Source organism: Dendrobates tinctorius, unplaced genomic scaffold (assembly GCF_039654945.1).
Source record: "Dendrobates tinctorius isolate UK_male_01 unplaced genomic scaffold, ASM3965494v1 ptg000028l, whole genome shotgun sequence".
NCBI classification, from domain to species: domain Eukaryota; kingdom Metazoa; phylum Chordata; class Amphibia; order Anura; family Dendrobatidae; genus Dendrobates; species Dendrobates tinctorius.
The window spans coordinates 27,209,478-27,228,109 of record NW_027361696.1 but is presented as its reverse complement, the minus strand read 5'-3'; positions in this window follow the sequence as shown (position 1 = coordinate 27,228,109).

Sequence of the window (18,632 nt, the reverse complement as noted above, 5' to 3'; positions counted from 1 at the left end):
AGTTTTCATATTTTACCTGCCAATGACCAGATTGTGTGGATGTCACACAGTTGTCCAGGAAGTGATATTAAAATATTTATCTGTTGTTATTCAGTGCAATAAGCATACAAACTTTTACTCCATGGCATTTCAAAATCTAAATGTCATTTTGTTATATAGTACAGGTCAAAAATTTGGACACTCCTGTTAATGAGATGGTTTTCCTTTTTCTTAATTGAATATGGACATTATAGATTCCGACTGAAAGCACCAAAACAACAAAGGAGCAAATATGAAAACAGGGAGTCAAGTAACATGTGAAATAAACCAAAATTTGTGTTAAACCTTGGAAATTTTCTATTCCTCATGCACGCCCCTTTTACTCTGATGACAGCTTTACAACACCTTCCCTTGACATATCCTCAGGCAGCTTCCTCAGGTCGTTACCTGATGAGGCTTCTAATAAACAGATACAGTAAACCTTATCAAGAGTTAATTTCTGCACCAGACTTTAGAAAGTATTTGCAAACTTCAAGTTTGTTTTTCCGAGGCAGAGTTGGCACGGGGTTCCATACAGCACCTATTTCATATTTGTTGTAAGTCAGAATATGGCAAAAAGCACTGAACTACGCAAACAAAATGAAAGTCCAAAGAGAAGATATCCTCAAATGCAATCATGAAAACCATCAATTGTGATAAGGAAGGCCAAGAATTCCCTCTGCTACAGAGGGTAAGTTCAGCAGAGTTTCCAGCTTCAGACACATGTCAATATCAACTGTGTAGAGGAGATAAACAACAGAAGGACTGGAAATTAGATCAGTGGAAATCTGTATTGGTCAAAATTTGAGATTTTTAGTACCATATGTTTATATCATTGTGAGACTCAAAATAGGTGAGTGGATGGTTTCTAAGTGTGTGGTGTCCACCATGATGCATGAAAGGTGAAAGTATGATGGTGTTGGGGTGCATTGCTGATGATATTTGTAGTCCTAGTTTTCCTGTCTGACAGTATAGCTGCCTATACCTGTCTGCCTGTACTTGCCGTGTGTTCCTGTATTTCATCCGTGCTTGCCAACACCTGCCTGCCTATCGGCCGTGTCTGCCAACACCTGTCCGTATATCAGCTGTGCTGGCCTGCACCTGCCTGTCTTTCTATCAGTCGTGCTCGCCAGCACCTGCCTGCCTGTATATCAGCTGTGCATGCTTACACCTACCTGTCTGTATATCAGTCGTGTCTGCCTGCACCTTCCTGCCTGTATATCAGCTGTGCCTGCCTTCACCTGTCTGCCTGTATATGAGCCATGGCTGCCTGCACCTGCCTTCCAGTATACTGCCATACATGCCAGTGCTTATCTGTATATAAGCCATACTTACCTACACCTGCTTTCTCACCTTCCTGCCCCTTTGGTGGTCAGCTGCCGTATGTCCATGGTCTGTCTTGGAGTAGCACCTGGTATCCATCCGGAGCCAATTATAACCCCACCATCAGGGGCTCTAGCAAAGAGTCGGGTGTTTGGTTAGTCACACCCCTCCCGGCTCTCCTCAGTCCATGGTTGTTCCACCACACAGCCCAGTACATTAGCTATCACAGCATTCTGCAACGACCACTATACCATCTGTTTTCACTTAGCGGTACCATGTTATTTCAAGAGGAAAATGATCAAAAACACCTCCAGTCTATGAATAGGCTATATGACCAAGAAGGAGAGGGACAGATGACATGGCCTCAACAATCACCCCACCACAGCGACTATTGACATGGGTTTGGGTGAGTTGGAGGAGAGAGAAGGTAAAACCATAAGTAGGGTACACATCACTTTTGGCAACTCTTTCAAACCTATTGGAAGCCATTTTAGGTGACGACTAGAGTTGAGCGAAACGGGTCGAAAAAATTTAAAAGTCGCCGACTTTCGCCAAAGTCGGGTTTCATGAAACAAAACCTGACCTTAGCGTGAGGTCGACCACAAGGTCGGCGACCATCGCGCCAAAGTCGCGTTTCAAAAGATGCTTTAGCGCCCTTTTTCAGCCAATCAGGAATAACGGACACTGTGGGCAACGTGATGACATAGGCAGCGGTCACCACCATCTTTGAGAAGGGCATGCAAGTGATTGGCTTGCTTTGTGTGGCGTCACAGTGGGTATAAAAGGGCGTGCACGCCGACCGCCATGTTACTTATGCTGATCTCAGAATATGGAGAGCTGCTGCTGATGATGATTCTGTAGGGAGAGTGTTAGGAAGGCCAAAAGAAAAAAAAAACACTTCTGCTGATAGCGCTTTTCATTGTAGTTAGTGTGCAGTGAAAGGTGAAGATTTTTGCTTTTGTGCAGCAGCGCTGGTGGTGATTAGGCTGCCTTTTAAGGCTACCTGCATTGCTGTGTGCACACTGGTGTTCAAACTGCTTTTTTAAAAGCAATCCAAATTTTATTGTTTTGTCCTGGTGAGGTACTGAGCGTTCATTTTTTCACACACCGTACACCGGTGTACGCTCCTTACACAGTACTGTGTACTGGCTGTTATCACGCCCAAATTGAAGCTATCTGTGTGTGACTCTGTAAGGAAAAGCCAAGGAGTTTGTCCGTTCTTACAGACCTACACCTTAGAGTTATGTCCGTTTTTCAAACAGTTTCGTATATCTGCTGTTTGATTACATTCAAAACTAGAGAGAGACAGCGTGTCAGTCCGTATACAAAAACACGGAGCTTGACAATCTGTGTGTGACTCTGTAAGGAAAAGCCGAGGAGTTTGTCCGTTCTTACAGACCTACACCTTAGAGTTTTGTTCATTTTTCAAACAGTTTCGTATATTTGCTGTTTGATTACATTCAAAACTAGAGAGAGCATGTGTCAGTCCGTATACAAAAACACGGAGCTTGACAATTTTACATACACGCACCGTAAAGCGTTGTACGTGTACGCTCCTCACACAGTACCGTGTACCGGCTGTTATCATGGCCAAATTGAAGCTATCTGTGTGTGATTCTGTAAGGAAAAGCTGAGGAGTTTGTCCGTTCTTACAGACCTACACTCTAGGGAGATTCCAATTCTGCCCAATTCTACATACACCTTGTAGTTTGTCATACACTAGGCAATTTCTGCCTGTTACATTGCGGTGTAACATACACAGGGCCTGACAGAATCCAACTGTGTCCTGAAGTCTGTAGAGAGATTCCATTTCTCCCCAGTCCTCTATACACCTTTTTTTACACCATCCAGAATCAGCCTGTTACTTTGAGGCGTAAAATACACAGGGCCTGACAGAATCCAACTGTGTCCAGAAGTCTGTAGAGAGATTCCATTTCTCCCCAGTCCTCTATACACTCGTTTTACACCATCCAGAATCAGCCCGTTACTTTGAGGTGTAAAATACACAGGGCCTGACAGAATCCAACAGCGTCCTGAAGTCTGTAGAGAGATTCCATTTCTCCCCAGTCCTCTATAAACCTTTTTTACACCATCCAAAATCAGCCTGTTAATTTGAGGCGTAAAATACACAGGGCCTGACAGAATCCAACTGTGTCCTGAAGTCTGTAGAGAGATTCCATTTCTCCCCAGTCCTCTATACACTTGTTTTACACCATCCAGAATCAGCCCGTTACTTTGAGGTGTAAAATACACAGGGCCTGACAGAATCCAACTGCATCCTGAAGTTTGTAGAGAGATTCCATTTCTCCCCAGTCCTCTATAAACCTTTTTTACACCATCCAAAATCAGCCTGTTACTTTGAGGTGTAAAATACACAGGGCCTGACAGAATACAACTGTGTCCTGAAGCCTCTAGAGAGACTCAAATACTCCCCACTACTATATACACCTTGTACCTTGTTTTACAGTACCATATAGTTGGTGGTATTTTGGGTACATTTTCCCCAAAAATGAGGAAGTGTGGTGGAAGAGTCCGTGGAAGTGGGCGGGGGTTGGCAGCTGGTAATGATGGTGTTGGTGGTGGATCTGCTGGTAGTGGCAAAAGCAAAATAGCACCAAATGCAGGAGGTGTTAAGCCTGTGTCATCGTCTGGCTCCACAATGCCTCGAAGGCTCCCTTTTCTGGGAGTAGGTAAACTGCTTTTAAAGCCGGTGCTTCAGAAACAAGTTTTGGCTTACATTGCTGACTCAGCCTCCAGTTCTATCGCCTCCTCTTCTGAAGTTTTAAAAAATAAAAGTACTGAGTCGTCATTGGAGGCTCATGGTCATGAACCACACGTTTCCTTGTGTCCTTCACCCCTACCAAAATTGAAAGATGCGGCAGGCCACACTACAGATTACTCCATGGAGCTGTTTTCACATACCATGCCTGGGTTATCAAGTCAAATCATGAATTATCCAGGCAAAGATGAATCTGACATGGAGTGCACTGATGCACAGCCACAGCTAGATTTATCTGCTGGTACATTCACTCAGAGCACTACATTGTCCTCGCAGTGTACTGAGCCAAAATCTGACCCTGATGAAACTCAGTTGCCCCCTCCCACATACTATACCACCATACACGGTGACACAGAGGAAGGTGCACATGACATTGAAGAGGAGGTATGGATGACCCAGTTGTTGACCCAGATTGGGATCCATTGGGGGAAGATGGTGCCGCTGACAATAGCTCAGAAGAGGAGGAGGAGCATCCGCAGCAGGCATCGACATCGCAACAGCTGTTATCTGGCAGGCACGGAGCAGTCCAAAAGCATATTACAAAAACAAAAAGAGTTGCAGGACAGCTTGGCCAGACGGTCAAAATAGCACAGCGTGCAATGCCTCAAAATGTCTTCCATAGTAGGAAGAGTGCAGTGTGGCACTTTTTTGAACAAAATCCTAAGGCAAAGGTTATCTGTAAGAAGTGGACAAAAACATTTAGCCGAGGGAAAAATCTGAGAAATTTGAATACCAGTTGCATGCTTAGACATTTAACCACCATGCACTTGCAAGCGTGGACGGACTACCAAACCTCACGTACCACATGTGCACCTGCTCCCAAAGAAGGTAGTCAGCAACGCTACATTGTTTCCCCCACTGTAAGCCCACCGGTTAGCACACCACCAGCAGCAAATGTTGAGGTGTCGCCGCAAGGCCAAAGCAGTCAGGGAATCACAATGTTATATCAACGAAAGACTGAATCTAGGCCTTCAGAAAGAACACCAACTCCATCACCATCATCAACCCTCTCTCAGTCCGCCATGTCCACCGCTAGTTCCACCATATGCAGCTCTCAAATCCAGCTCACCCTACCAGAGACTATGAGTAGGACAAGAAAGTACTCATCCTCTCATCCGCATACACTGGGTTTGAACGCCCACATTGCCAAACTAATCTCGTTAGAGATGATGCCCTATCGCTTGGTTGAAAGCGCAGCTTTCCGCGAACTCATGGCCTACGCAGTACCGCGCTATGACCTACCCAGTCGCCACTTCTTTTCTCGCAAAGCCATCCCAGGCCTCCACCTTCATGTGAAAGACCACATTGTCCATGCACTCAAGCAATCAGTGAGTGGAAAGGTGCACCTGACAACTGATGCATGGTCCAGTAGGCATGGTGGGACAGTGCTGCCTAGCCCACAGTATAGGAAACAGTTGGCTGTAGGCGTTCGACCCTCCTCCTCCTCCTGAAGCGAAAGCTTGTCCACAGAGCGTAGTCGCATGAGCACTCCATCCGCAGCTGCCAGTGTTGCACACGAGGTGTCTCCCTAGCGATCAGCTAGTTGAAAGCATCAGCAGGCTGTGTTGAAGATGATGTGTTTGGGCAACAGACACACCGTGGAGGTACTGGCCGACTACTTTCAGCGACAAACTGAGTCATGGCTGGGCAGTCTACATCTTGAGGCAGGCAAGGTAGTTAGTGAAACCGGCCGGAATTTTGTGGCAGCCATAGCCCTTTCAAAACTCACACACATACGTTGATTGGCTCACACCTTGAACCTGGTGGCGCAGTGATTCCTCAATAATTATCCGGAGTTAACAGGCCTGCTCCATAAGGTTCGAAGACTGTGCTCGCACATCCGCCGGTCGCCGGTACACTCCAGTTGTATGCAGAAGCTGCAGCGATTACTCCACCTTCCCAAGCACCACCTAATTATCGATGTTGCAACAAGGTGGAACTCCACCCTGCACATGGTTGAGCGGCTGTGCGAACAGAGGCAGGCCGTAATGCATTTGTGGGAGGATACACGGGCAGGCACTTTGAGGGCAGACATGGAGTTGACAGGTGTGCAGTGGTCGAAGCTGAAAGACCTCTGTAAAGTCCTTCAGTGTTTTGAGGAATGCACACGGCTGGTAAGCGCAGACGATGCCATCATAAGCATGAGCATCCCACTTATGCGTCTGCTCATGCAAACTTTGACGCACATTAAGGAGCAGGCGTCTGCAGCTGAGGAGGAAGAGGAGGGAAGCCTTGATGCCAGTCAGTCATTGTCTGGTCAGGGAAGTCTCGTGGACGAAGTGGAGGAAGAAGAGGAGGAGGAGGATGATAATGGGGATGATTATTTAGGGGAGGAGGATGCTTTTTGTGGGGCTAGAGAAAATTTTGGCGTGGCAAGGTCTGGTACAGGGTTTGTGCGTGACTGGAGGGATGTGGATTTGCCAGAAACTGCTCCTCCACCCAGCACTCGCAGTGCATCATTGACACCGGGAACATTGGCCCACATGTCTGATTATGCCTTGCAGATCCTTAAAAGGGACCCCCGCATTGCCAAAATGATGAACGATGACGACTACTGGTTGGCCAGCATCCTGGATCCACACTATAAAGGCAAATTCCATAACATAATGCCACAGGAGAACCTTGACCTAATATTGGCTAACAAACAAGCAACTCAGGTAAACCGGTTGGTTGAGGCATTCCCAGCACACAGCAGCGGTGATGGTTCTCACACGAGCCGTAGGGGCCGGGGGCAGCTTGGAATAGGTGTTCGTGGTGCACACAGCAGAAGTGGTGCTGGAGACAGGGGTTTCATGACCATGTTGTGGACTGATTTTTCAAGTCCCTCTCACATGACTGGTAATATTGCATCGATTGAAAGTGACAGGAGACAGCAGTTGTCAACTATGGTTACAAACTACTTCTCGTCCCATATCAATGTTCTCCCTCACAGGTCATTCCCATTTAACTATTGGGGCGCTAAATTGGACACCTGGCCAGAATTGGCACAATATGCCTTACAGGAGCTCGCTTGCCCAGCTGCAAATGTGCTATCGGAAAGAGTCTTCAGTGCAGCTGGATCAATCCTGACAGAAAAAAGGACCCATCTGTTGACCGAAAATGTGGATGATCTAACCTTCATTAAAATGAACCATGCATGGGTTTGCAATAATTTTGTCCCACCTCACCCTGATGACACATAGGTTGCCAGAAAAAAGCCTTGCTTTTTTCCTCCTCTTCCTCGAACTTGACCAATTTCGCCTTTAGCAGCAGCTGAATGTCCCACATCAACATATGCCATTTTGTAAACCTCCCTAACTGGGCTGCCTCCTCCCCCCAAGGCCAGGGTCACCACCTAGCGCATGCAACTGTGTGAGTGCCGTTGCCCTGGACAGGTGGGTAGGCCGACTCTTGGGCGCGGGCACTGGCACAGGGTCCCTCATGGTGCAATCAAGGGTCTCTGAAGGTGGGGGTGCACACCCGCCGTCAGACACACCGCCGTACTATGAGGGGACCAGTGCCAGTACCGACGCCCATGAGTGTGCCCCCTTGCTTGGGCAGGGCCACAGCATTTGCAATGTTTACCTCTCCCTGCTCCTCCGCTGTGTAGTCTGGGCTGTCAAATCCTTCACTGGGACTGCCACTACAAATTTGTTGAACTGATAGATGATGGTTAAGACGTAGCTATGCCCTGTCCCGCTGGCCGGGCTCTAGCTTCAGATGATCAAGGGCTTCCATTTCTTATGGACATCGACTCACAGTGACATGCTCTGGTGGTTTATCATCATCTTTCACAGTTTTCCTACTCACAGACGTGTGACATTCCGGCGCACATTTTTAAATGTGCCCTCTCATGCCAATCCCATAGAATCGCCTACGGCCTGTAGCTTCTGTCTTTTGCACTCCAAAGTTACGTGACAGATCATGATAGGCAGTGAGCACCATGTTTACATCTCTCCCTGTGATAAAAATTTGATGGAGATGAGTAACGCTGATGGGATCAATGGTACTGAAATACAGCAACAATTTCTTCACAAAGAAATGTTTTCGCTGTCGCCACACACAAATTAATTGAGGGTCAGCATCGCCTCTGAGAATTGTGATGGAAGTTTTTCCCGTGATTCTTAATTCCTAGATTTCTGCAATCACTAGACTTTATGTCAGTAATTGTATGCATCTCATTTCCTATTGCAGAGAGGCTGGACTGTCTTACTGAGACAGAAATATATATGAATATTTAAAAATACCAACAAAAGTGTATACGGTGTACGCTTCAAATACATTTCCTTTTTTCTACTTTTTAGATTGTTGTCTAATCCATACTGAGAACACGTTGATTTTAAATGTTTAAACTATGCTATATATACCTGCTATCCTGTGATAATGTACCCTTTCTCACCTTTGTCCAATCTGGTCAAATCCATACTGGGCCTGAGACCATCTGAGCCTGCCTCCTGATCTATAGACATAGGTTTTTAATGTTTAAGCTATGCTATATATACCTGCTATCCAGTGATAATGTACCCTTTCTCAACTTTGTACAATCTGGTCAAATCCATACTGGGCCTGAGAATGGCTGCCGAGCTGTTAAGCAAGCTACAGCACCTGTGGTTTGGACACGTAATTTTTTCATTTTTTCAGGAATGCTGGTTAGGCCTAATTCCATAATTGCGGTTGACCTGCCCTTACTGGGAAATCATCTTTCGAGGGGAATATTTGGAATCCCAGATCCCCATCACTAACGGTGTTCAGCGGGTTATCAGCACCTGTAAGCGACAAAAGCTGGTCCTTTCAGTGTAGCATGCATTCAGCCCTGGACATGTGCCAGAGCCTCGCGTATCCCTCTAGTAAGCTTGACGCTGAGGAATCGCTAGCACAACTACAAACGGACATACCACACCACACACACAGAATCGACAAAGCTTGCAATCTGTCCATCTTTTCTGTAGCTTGTATAGTTGTGGTTTCCCGGGTGGAATCCAATTAAGCCACAGGCGCCACTCCTGGTGGTGCCCTTTTGGACATTCCTTTAAGGTTCAGCTTTGCGATCATACAGCCCCCGGAAACCAAACACTTTGCCTTCATGGACGCTGTTTGGAGGTTTGTGGGAATAACGCCGCCCCATCGGCAGTTGGCATAATTTATTGGTGGGAAGTCCGACGGTATATGATCATGCTCGATTTCAGAATTTTTTTATTTTTTTTGGTTTGTATTTTACATTTTTATTCCAGCCTTTCTGGACTTCTTAAGGGCATGACAAACCTACATCTGTGACTCCTCCACCTCCTCCTTTTACTCCTCCATCTCTTTTCTAAATGTAGTTGCCCTTTTCCGTATGTTATTTTTGTCTTCTGAGCATTTTGTCTGCTTTGGGACACATTTAAAGGTGTTTTGTAATTGTTTTCTATGTGTTTGTATGTGTTTGTGTTTGCCTGCCATTATTTTCAATGGGGTTTGACGGTGTTCTTCGAACGTTCGACGAACATTCGACGAACTTGCCTCCTGTGCGACGAACCAAACACTAGCGGGGTGGCTCAACACTACTCCTGATATATAGACGTACATTGTTAATGTTTAAAGTATGCTATATATACCTGGTATCTGGTGATACTGTACCCTTTCTGCCAGGAAGTCCTCTTCCAACCAACACTGTAAGTGTATCATTGACACCTGTAACATTGTCCCACATGTGTGATTATTTCTTGCGGATCTTCTTGTCACATTGTGGTCTGATCCATCCTGAGCGTGTGAGTGTCTATGAGTTACTCCTGCAATTTAGGTGCATTTAAAAGTTACCCCAACACTGTATACAGCTCTACGCTTGTGATACATTACCCATTTACTGCTTGTTATATTCTGGTCTAATCCAAACTGACCAAGTGAGAGTTATTTTCTGACTGTGGAAATAAATACTGAGATTGACAACAATGACACCTACATTGTGTACAGCTGTACTCTTGAGATCCATTACTGTTTTACGGCTTTTTAGATTGTGTTGTAATCCAATACTGAGCCTGAGAGTGTCTGTGTGTGCCTCCTCAAATATCTACGGAGATTTAGAATGTTTAAACTAAACTGTATATACCGGCTATCTGATCATACTGTACACTTTGTCTAATTTTTATATTCTTGTCTAATCCATACTGAGCCTGTGAGCGTCTCTGTGTGACTGATGGAATATATAGGGAGATTGACAATTATCCTTTGACAAAATAGAGCTGTACGCTGCTGATACAGTGCCATATATCTGATGTTATTTTGGGTCTATTTTCTGCAAAATTTTGATGTTTGGTGTAAGAGGCTGCAGACGTGGGCGTGGGGGGGCCAGCTGGTGCTGATGGTGGTGATGCATCTGCTGGTAGTGGCAAAAGCACAATAGCAGCTAAGGCAGGAGGTGTTGAGCCTGCGTCATGGTCTGGCTCCGGAACGCCTGGAAGGCTACCTTTTCTGGGAGTAGGTTAACCGCTTTTAAAGCCGGAGCATGAGGAACTGGTTTGGGCTTCCATTGCCGAAACAAAATCCAGCAAATATGCCCTCCTCCTCTGAAGTTTCAAAAAATGCAAGCACTGAGTCGTCAAGTGCTGGCTCCTGATCAGGAAGAACCCCTTTCCTTGTGTCCTTCACCCCCACCAAAAGTGAATGATGCAGCATGTCACACTTCACATTAGTCCTTGTAGCTTTTTCTATCATACCATGCCTGGGTTATCAAGTCAAATTGTGAATTCCCAAGTCCAAGATGAATCTGATATAAAGTGTGGGTGGCCAGCCAGGGCAGTGAGGTTAATAGGTATCGGGACGGTGTCTCACAGGGATGTGTCAAGGTGGTGATGACCCGTTCCGTGGCCCTGGGCGTCCATGCAAAGGGGTGAATTACGTTTATAGGCGAATGATACGTGACGCCAATAGTGGTTTCTGATTAGATTGACCAGCGCTGCAGTGTCGCTTCTCTGGGACAGATGTTGTGGTGCAGCTAAGATGTAGAAGCTCTGCCCAGGTAGGGCCGTAATCACAGGGCAGATGAAAGAGTTGGTAGATGGTGTGCAGTGCAGGATGTAGCAAAGCCGTGCGCCAGGCGCAGGAGAAATATGACAGACACAGTCGTGCAGTTCCTTTACCTGTTCTTGGTAAGTGCCGTCCAGGACCCAGAGTACAGATGGAGAAGGATTTGGTCAGCCTGGAAGCCAATTTGGAATTCTCTCTCTGCAGATAGGTAGTGTGGCCTCCATTCTAGCGCTTACCTGAGGTACTCGGAGTGCTGAGTTCAATGAAGTTCCCCCTGTTGACTCTCTTTTGGAACTTTCTCATATGGCAGGCAGCCGTAGCCTTTTCCTTCTGGCTCCCACACGTCGATGCTGGGGCCTCCGAGCCTTAGTTGGGTCCAGAGCATTTACAGCTGCTACTTCCTCCGGTTTCTGCTGCAAGAACGTCAGTGTCCCTACAAACTCGAAGACCGGAATCCGGACCATGCGCTCCAGCTAGGAGTGAGCCTTAACTCTGCTCATCCTCCAGCTCCCCTTCTCACGTCCACACACTTCCCCTTCCCTGCACAGCGTGCCCTAACTTACCTCTTCCCGACCACAGAGAGCAGCTCCTCAGCAGTCAGGTTCAGAGGTCTCCCTGCTGGCCTGGAGTGGGAAATGTGTTGTGTGTTGGTTTAACTGCTAGAGAGATCCTTCATTGCTCCCAAGCATGACATCACACTCCCTAGGAGGGAGGTAATGCCACTGTGGCAACCGTACTCCTGGGGACGCCACAAGTGCACTGATTCCCAGCCACTGCAAGATGATTCTGCTGATACATTGACCCAGACCACTACATTCCCCTCACACTCTACACAGCCAGAATCTGACCCTGAGGAAACTCAGGTTCCCCTTCCCGCATACTATACCACCTTACACAGTGACAAAGAGGAAGGTGCAGATGAAAGTGCAGGTTCCTTGAGCAGGTGGGGGGGGCATACTCATGGGCGATGGCACTGGCACAGGGCCCCTCATAGTACGCAAAAGTGTCTCTGCCGGTGGGAGGGCCCGGGCCCACCCGCCATCAGACACACCGCCGTACTATGAGGGGCCCTGTGCCAGTGCCGTCGCCAATGAGTGGGCCCCCCCTGATTGCTCCGGATCACAGCACTTGCAAAGTTGAAATACTTACCTCTCCCTGCTCCACCACCGTGACGTCTTCCGCGTGTCCTGACAGTGATATTCTGATCAGCGAGCGCAATGACATCACATTTGTACGCCCTCTACCTAAACAGCCAAGTGCAGTGAGATGGAAGATGGGGACGATGAGGAGTCCAGACTAGTACAGGGATTCCCTAGCAAGGAGACTTATTTAATTGTTTTCAATGTTGATACAGCAATTTTTGGGGCGCACTCTGGAGAATGATATATGGGGCCCACCATACACTGGAGCATTCCAAAGGTGGACATCAGACACTGGAGCAGCATTTACAGGGCCCATTATACTCTAGGGCATTAGAAATGGGGCCCATTATATATGGAGCATTATTTGGGCCCATAAGACAGTGGAGCTTCATCCATGGGGACCAACATATACTGTAGCATTATGTGGAGCTCATACACTGTTTCAAACATTATATGGGACCAATGATTCTGTATGGTGAAATATATGGGCCTCATTACTCTGTATAGCGCACTATGCGGTGCCCATAATACTGTATGGAGTTATATACTGTCCGTTTTTGGAGCTATAGGAGAATTTAAAATGGATATCAGTCATGAGATGTAAAAAGTGAAGTATTTTTCATTGTACTATTCCGCTATTTCTCTGCCGTATCGGAGCATCATGAGTTGTGGTATGTGTTAAAGAGGCGCTCTTTGGCCCAGGGCACATGAAAACCTGGAGCCAGCCCCACCCCCCCACAACTTTAGCCAAATAACCCCCAGTTTTCAGTGCGTAACTATTATTATGAAGTAAATTAAGGTTGACAAGCTTCAGTAATAAAAATTGATGTTTTTGCCATTCAAATGGGCACTGTAGGTGTGTTTAATGTCCTCCACTCCCTGCCGACTCTGCTTCCCCATTGACTTGCATTGGGTTTCGTGTTTCAGTCGGCCTTCGACTTTTCACGATAATCGGCCAATTTCGTTCGACCCGACATTTGAGAAAGTCAGGTTTCATGAAACCCGACTCGACCAGAAAAAAGGCAAAGTCGCTCCTCTCTAGTGACGACCTAATGAAGCTGCTGTAGATTAAGCCAACTGGGTAAAAAGTTGTCATCAGAGTAAATGGGTTGCACTTTTCGGAATTTAGGATGTAAAAGATATTCTGGATGGTATCACACATCTTTCTTTACTCTTTGTTTCTATAATTTGTTCCTTCATGGTTTCCCTGCCTTCAGTCTGCATCTACAATGTCGTGAAATGTTGATATATTATGAATTTCATTGTACCTATGTTTATGTGTTGCGAAGATACAGGGATAGTGTAGGACTTAGACCAGTAGGGGGAGCACAGTAGAATAGGATAAGGGTTACTTAGTAGTGTTGAGCATTCCGATACCGCAAATATCGGGTATCGGCCGATATTCGCGGTATCGGAATTCCGATACTGAGTTCCGATACTTTTTGCATATCGAATACCGGTATCGGAAGTTTCCATAATGCTATGAGCTGGTTTGATTTGATTCAGCCAATGAGGAATCCTCAGAAGTGTGGGCACATCCTGTTAGGCATGTAGGCATGTTAACTAATGGCATGGCTGTGATTGGCTGCTCAAATGATGTCATAATGCACTATAAAAGCCGCCGCCACCATTTAGGGTTCACTCTGCTGTGAATTCAGTTAGGGACAGGCTGCTGTTCAAGACTCTGAGGGACAGTTAGAGATAGCGATTTTCAAAATAATATTGTGCTTTACCCAGGCTACATTATCAATCACTGTAGCTTTCTTTTGCCTTACACTGTACACACAGCTGTCTGCAAGGTCTGTGTGAGTGCAGCTCACGCTGTAGTGTGTCCTGCAGCCACCTCTGGTTGTAGGTCGCTCAGCGTGCATCACTGCCTCATACATATTTATTTTTGTTTTATTGCTGCTCATTTTTCATTAATTCTCCTATTAGTGTGCATCCATCCGTATCCATCTACATTGGTTGCAAACACTATAGGAGTAGACAGCGGAGCCATTCTGCAGCCTTTCAGTGCTAGTGCCCAGTTCTAAGCACTGTTCACGGCTGTCTGTGAGGTCTCTGTGTATGAGTGCAGCTCACGTTGTAGTGTGTTCTGCAGCCACCTCTGGTTGTAGTCCGCTCAGCGTGCGTCACTGCCTCATACATAGTCCTTTTTTTGTTTTATTGCAGCTCATTTTTCCTGATTTTTTTCTCCTATTAGTGTGCTTCCATCCGTATCCAGGAGTAGATAGAGGAGCCTTTCTGCTGGCTTGTGCCCTGCAGCCGCAGCCAGATTAGTATTAGTCTATTTTTTAGGAGCCTCATCTATTGCATTGTAGGTTACCTTCCTGCATTGTAATAGCTCCAAAAAGTTTGTGATACTATCGCTTTCACATCTTTGGACACATCCTTTGTGTTTTTTTGAAAAAAAACACATAAATAAAGTTCACCAAACACTCCACTTGACAATTGTGTAGGCCACATTAGCTCATATTAAAGTGTAGTCTACACACTTTATAAAATTAGTGTTTCTTATACCTGTTAGCAGCTGTTCAGGAATAAGCACACTAAGCCCCCCCTTTGTACTTTTCTGCCTATCTTTATTAGTCTACCAAGATGAAGAAGGCAGGGAGTAAGGCACGTGGTCGTGGGCGTGGAGTTTCAGCAGGGAGAGGACGTGGGGATTCTGTGCCTGCTGCGGGCACCAGTGACTCAGCATCCCCCAGTTTTACCAGGCAACAGTCCCTTATGCGCAGCTTTGTAGGACCTCGCCGTACACCACTGCTGCGGGACAAACAAATTGAAGCCGTTGTTGGATGGATGGCATCGACTTCAATTACTTCCACATCCTCTCAGGGCCAGAGCACTGAAGAGCAACCATCTGTCTCTTCACCACCTGCCAAATTGCCCAGGCAGTCAAAGAGCCCTGGACAGGAGCCATCTCTACTTCTGTACTCTGAATCTCTTGGCTTGGAAAAAGGGGGCCAGCCAAGCAGCATTCTAGAATGTGAAGAAGAAGGAATATGCAGTGATGCGCAACTGCTTTGTCCCTCTGAATCTGAAGAGGCGGGTGGGCCAGTGCCTATGGTCAGCACACCTCAGTACGCGTCAGATGATGAGTCTCAGGTGCCACTTTCTGGTGCGTACTGTGCTGGCGAGACTACCCAGGAGAAGCAGGTGTTTGAAGAGGGGAGTGTAGATGATGAGGTCCTTGACCCATCATGGCGTGAGGAACAGGAAGGTGGTTGGAGCAGCTCTGAGGAAGAGATTCCCCGAACGGCCAAAACTGGAGGGAGAGGGAGGGGACAGACTTGGTTGCCTGTAGCCTCCACTTCGGCACCTGTCAGGAGCATTCCTCTTCCAAAACCCAAAACAGGTGCTCCCAGGACTTGCAGTGCGTGGTCCTTTTTTGACACAGTTGCAGATTACATTTGCTTTGTTAAATGCAAGCTGTGTAATCAGAAAGTCAAAAGAGGGAAAAGTGTCAGCAACCTGAATACCACAAATATGTGGAAACATGTGCGGACCAAGCACGTGGTGGAGTTACAAAGACACACTAAAGATGTAGGCCAACCTACAGTACCACCTACCACCTCTTCAGCTCGTGTTGTAGCCTCTTCCTCCAGCTCACACACAACTGGTTCGGCTTCCTCACAGGATCGCCATGGAAGAACCTCTGGCACTGTTGTCCAGAGACCCAGTGAAATTCCACCCACAGCACCACGTTCCCTGTCATCCTCACACTCCCTGGCCACTCTACAGCCATCGGGAGCACAGCCATGGGAGAAAAGGAGGCCATACTCGGCAAACCATCCCCGAGCACAGGCTCTGATTGCTGGCTTTGCAAAACTACTGGTCCTTGAAATGCTCTCATTCAGGCTGGTGGAGACTGACACCTTCCGTAACTTCATGATATTGGCAGTCCCACAATACACCGTGCCCAGCCGCTTTTATTTCAGCAGGCAAGCCGTCCCTGCCCTGTAAAAGCATGTGGAGGGAAAAATTAAACATGCGCTACTAAATGCCGTCATTAGCAAGGTCCACCTGACCACCGATGCGTGGACCAGTAACCATGGACAGGGACGATACCTTTCCCTCACTGCCCATTATGTCAATGTTGTGGAGCCGGGTACAGATCTTGAGAGTGGCGCTGTACGTGTTCTTCCAACTCCAAGGATTGCAGGAATCCAGTCTGTACACATTGACTCCTCCTCCTACTCCAGTTCCTCTGAAACAGCGCAGCAGGAGCCTGTCACGACCGATATGAGCACAGCCGTGGCTAAACGTCAACAGGCCGTACTGAAATTAATTTCTTTGGGGAATCGAAGCCACACAGCGCAGGAGCTCTGGAATGCCATCAGGCAGGAGAGCGACGTGTTGTTTGTGCCAGCGAATCTCCAGCCAGGCTTGTTAGTGTGTGACAATGGCCGAAATCTGATGGCAGCTCTGGGCCTACGCAACCTCACTCACATCCCATGTCTGGCACATGTGCTCAACTTGGTCATGCAGAGCTTTCTGAGGGACTATCCGGATCTTGATCCACTGCTGCACAAGGTCCGCATAGAGTGCGCTCGCTTGCAGCATTCCAGCATGGCAAGATCGCGCATTGCAGCTCTGCAGCGCCGATTCCACCTTCCTGAACATCGCATCATATGTGACCTACCCACCAGGTGGAATTCGACGTTACATATGTTGGAGCAGTTGTGTGAGCAGCAGGCAGCAGTAATGGAGTACCAGCTGCATCAGGCGCAAACAAGTCGCACTGTGCGCCGGTCACACTTCAGCACCACTGAGTGGGCCTCTATGAAGGACATCTGCCACGTTTTGCGTGCCTTCGATGATTCCACGCGGATGGCGAGTGCAGATGATGCACTAGTCAGCATGACTGTCCCCCTTATCTGCCTGCTTCAAATAACACTGCAAGCACTAAGGGAGGAGGTTTTGGAAGAGGTGAAGGATGAGGAGTCACAATTGCCATCTGCTTCTGGACAGTCTGCGCAACGTGGTTCTTCACAAAGGCCTAGGCAGGGACACTTTGTGAGGAGGAGGATGAGGAGGAGTAAATGGAGGAGGAAGACATCTCTCCAGAGGAGGGAGGTACACAATGCTATAATAGTCAGTATGTAGAGCGAGGGTGGGGTGATGCAGAGCAGGCAGAGATGACGCCTCAAGCAGGGGACAGCATTTCTTTGGCAGTTGGGAGTCTGCAGCACATGGTTGATTTCATGCTGCAGTGCCTGAGAAACGACCGCCGCATCGCCCACATTCTCAACTCGGCTGATTATTGGGTGTACACCCTCCTAGATCCTCGCTACCGGGACAACTTACAAAGCCTCATAACACCATTGAACCGGGAGCGTAAAATGCGGGAGTACCAAGACACACTGGTGCATTCCATCATGTTCTCCATTCCACCTGAGAGCAGTGCTGCTAGTGCTTTACAAAGCAGCTCTGTGCGTTGAAGCAGTGGAGGAAGCTCTGCACAAAGAGGGAGCAGAGGCTGCGCCTCAGCACACAGCAAGACCAGTATGGCCCAAATGTGGCAAAGTTTTGTGTGCCCGCCACAAATGTCTACACCATCACAGACGGCTCCAGTCAGCAGGAGGCAACGTTTCCGTCAGATGGTGACAAACTACATGTCTTGCCCTGTCAGTGTACTCTCAGACGGCTCTTCCCCATTCAAGTTTTGGGTCTCTAAGCTGGATACATGGCCAGAGCTTAGCCAGTATGCATTGGAGGTGCTGGCTTGCCCTGCTGCTAGTGTATTATCGGAACGCGCCTTTAGTGCCGCAGGTGGTGTACTAACAGACCGTCGCACGCGACTATCCTCCGATAACGTTGACTGGCTTACTTTTCTGAAAATTAACAAGGCCTGGATCTCGCCGGAATTTGCCAGTCCTCTTCTAGAATAAATAATTGGTTGGCAACAGTATCCAGGTCTCCTGTTGTGTTCATGTTTCTACCACCTGAACTGTAATCCCTGGGCTCAAACACCGCCAGTTGTTGCTCAGAAGTGCCGTCTGCACAGAGAAAAACATTAGCTCCTGTGTTAGTGGGGTTCAGTAATGCCAGCTGCTCCCCTGCTGTGTGTCTGGCAAAGTCTCCTGCTGCCTCCACATTCAAACTACATCAGATATAAAACTTGCTCCAAGTAGGCCTCAGCATACTCCATGATTGACCCTGGGCTCCAACACTGCCAGTTGTTGCTCAGAAGTGCCGTCTGCACAGAGAAAAACACATGCTCCAGTGTTAGTGGGGTTCTGTAACACCAGCTGCTCCCCTGCTGTGTGTCCGGCAAAGTCTCCTGCTGCCTCCACATTTAAACTACATCAGATATAAAACTTGCTCCAAGTAGGCCTCAGCCTAAACCCTGATTGAACCTGTGCTCCAACACCGCCAGTTGCTGC